The sequence below is a fragment of the Hippopotamus amphibius genome, chromosome 15, assembly GCF_030028045.1.
Source record: "Hippopotamus amphibius kiboko isolate mHipAmp2 chromosome 15, mHipAmp2.hap2, whole genome shotgun sequence".
Classification (NCBI taxonomy): domain Eukaryota; kingdom Metazoa; phylum Chordata; class Mammalia; order Artiodactyla; family Hippopotamidae; genus Hippopotamus; species Hippopotamus amphibius.
The window spans coordinates 49,114,248-49,117,360 of NC_080200.1; the positions used below are offsets into that span (position 1 = coordinate 49,114,248).

The 3,113-nt window shown below is 36.2% G+C and overlaps 1 pseudogene; it reads left to right on the forward strand.

Annotated features, from left to right (window-relative positions):
- The first annotated feature begins 735 nt into the window (after positions 1-735).
- On the forward strand, positions 736-1,356 carry LOC130836436 (RNA-binding protein 4B-like; annotated as a pseudogene).
- The last annotated feature ends 1,757 nt before the right edge of the window (positions 1,357-3,113 follow it).

The following is a 3,113-nucleotide window of genomic DNA, read 5'->3' on the forward strand; positions in this document are numbered from 1 at the left end:
TTGGAATCTTTTATAGATTAAGTTGGAGTCAGGGAAAAAGAGGTGAAATTGAAAGAAGAAAAATATTTTAAAGGTGCTTTGCATTAATTTTTAAAACTTAGAAAAAAATGAAAGTGAACAGTTTCCCCCTGAACTCAAAAACAGCAATTACTGTAAGAAAAAAGAAAAAGGCATAGTAAACTACACAACAGTTATTGCACAAAAGAATATCAGTACAGAACACTTAAAAATATCATAATGAATGTCTAATGATTAGCCAATCATAATGATAATGATTAATGATAATTCTTGTGGTATTAAACATTCACTTTTTCCAGAAAATAATGTAAATATTTTGATTTTTGTATATATTTTGCTCACATGCCAAAATATATTGTATAAAAATATAAGATAAGTAATTTCTCTTCAAGATGGAGAACTCAAATAAGATTATTGTTTAATGGTTAAATTGTATAATATAATATACATATATTTTTTAGTAAATATTACTCAGGCCAACTAGCCATGTTAAGAAACTGAGTTTCACTTTACATATATTTGAACTACAAGGGTAAGAAAACAGCTAAGTTTAAACTCATGATAGTTTCATTGATTCTTTTACTTGTAAAAATACAGACTTTTGGCTTAAGATTGAGAAAGCAGCCAGTGATTATAATCCTTGATTATAACATTAATAATGATGCTGATAGGCGCCGAGGCTCAAGCGGCCACCGCCACCCAGAGGCTCTTGTCAGGATGGTGAAGCTGTCCATCGGAAACCTGCCCCGGGAGGCCACAGATCAGGAGATCCACTCTCTCTTCGAGCAGTATGGGAAGGTGCTGGAGTGTGACATCATTAAGAACTACGGCTTTGTGCACATAGAGGACAAGACGGCGGCCGAGGATGCCATACGCAACCTGCACCCACTACAAGCTGCATGGGGTGAACATCAACGTGGAAGCCAGCAAGAATAAGAGCAAAGCTTCAACCAAGTTGCATGTAGGCAACATCAGTCCTACTTGTACCAACCAAGAGCTTCGGGCCAAGTTGGAGGAGTACGGACCTGTCATCGAATGTGACACCGTGAAAGATTATGCCTTGTACACATGGAGCGGGCAGAGGATGCGGTGGAGGCCATCAGGGGCCTTGACAACACAGAGTTTCAAGGTGAACTGCTCTGGGGCCTGGGCGGCAAATCTGAGTGGGGTCTAGACAGAGGCAAGAAAACAGGACCATGGGACTGGCAGGTCCATTCTGTTTCAGCTGGAAGCAGTAGAAAGAGTGTATGTTTACCACGCTTAAGGACAACTTACTCTTGGAGAAGCAAACACTTCTCCTTTTCAGATTTGCCAGGATGTTCCTCAACAACTTTGTAGAATCACAAATGGTGGGTTACTTTATCCTGCAGGCGTCATTCATTTGGATGCTGTTGGAAGTTTAATCTGCCTGGGCAAATGAGTGCTTCATGGGAGAAGGGAGGATAAAAGTCTGTGGGTTACCTGCTTCTTCTGTTATGACGAGGAAGCCTTATATTTGAGAGTTTAAATGCTTAGGGTTTATACTCTTTGCTGTCTTGGGTGATGGGCTGTGGTGGGAAAGAACAACAGAGACATCTCGAAGAATCCCTATATTATAAATCTGGGTGGTGAATCTGGATTTGGGGGAGTACCTTCTGAGTTCTCAAATTTGTTCAGTCAGTGAGCTATGCAAGCAGAGCCAAAAATCATGCCATGGACTATTCTGCTTCACCTACTATTATTTAATCTGAAGGGAAAAAAAGGAAATTTCTAAAAACTAGGTTGAATAGGAATGATAGTCCTGCTTTTAAGGAGATTCCAGTAAGGGTGTTGTATTGAATTATTTCATTAATAAAGGTACATATGTTGTCATTAAAAAAAAATGATGCTGATAGGAATAAAAAGAAATTACAATCCACAATTTTGGCTAAAATTCCAGAAGATTTTTTTGTGCCCTGTGTAGTGCATAATTGAATGCATTACTGGGAAACATAAACTCAACTGTGCTAGTTACAATAGTCTTTAGAATATTCAATATCATTTATGATATTTTCTGGAATCTCTTAAAGTTGGAATAAGTTTTTTATTTTTTACTTTTTAATTGAAGTATAGTTGATTTACAATATTGTGTTAATTTCTGCTGTACAGCAAAGTGATTCAGTTATATTACATATATATATACATTATTTTTTATATTCTTTTCCATTATGGTTTAATGAAGCATATATCAAAGACCAGTTTATAACTACTCTCAGACACCCAATGGAAAGAATTACTAAACATTATTATAGTAACTATATTTAATTTAGGCAGTGTATATGATTTAACATACAATCAAATAAAACAGATCTTTTAAAAAAGTAGCAAATCATTTTGAAAACATTTTGAATACGCACAACATGCTGTTACCTAATATGAACTATTCTTTGATTTTTGTTGTGACAACATACACTTATAAAAAAGAAAATGTATGTTTTATTGTTTGAACCTATTAATAGGTTTGAAATATTTTTATAAGATAGAGAAAATTGCTTTTAATAGAAAGAAAATGCCTTTGAAATAGTCAACAGAGTTGCATTCCAATGCATTTTAAGCAGATTGGAACAAATAAAACATTTGCATGACTCTGAAGGATAAAATTCACATAAACTAATCCCCAAAGTAACGTTAGATCAGACTACGATCTGACCATTTTAGATCACGGTATAGTCTTGTCGACAGAGAAAAAAGATGCACAACATGGGAGTTGTGAATTAAGCTTTATTTGTGGCAAAATGAGTACTATAGCTCAGGAGACAGCATCTCAGATAGCTCTGAGAAACTGCTCCAAAGACGTAGCAGGGAAGGTCAGTATAGATGTGATTTTGGTAAAGGGGGAGCACAGGCAATCAAGCACATATTTTTTGCAGAATGTTTCTGCAGGTCTCGTGAAGGTACTGCTAATCACAGTGAGCAGATGTTACTGTGAAGGATTTTAGTTCTTTTCTAGATTCAAGGAGACACAAGAATTGGGCTCATAAAATCTTCTCCTGAAAATATCTAGCTATCTGAAGGTGTGTTCTCTCAATTTTTTCCAGAGCGCAGAGTGCCTCATTCCTGATCTCCACCCTGAACTC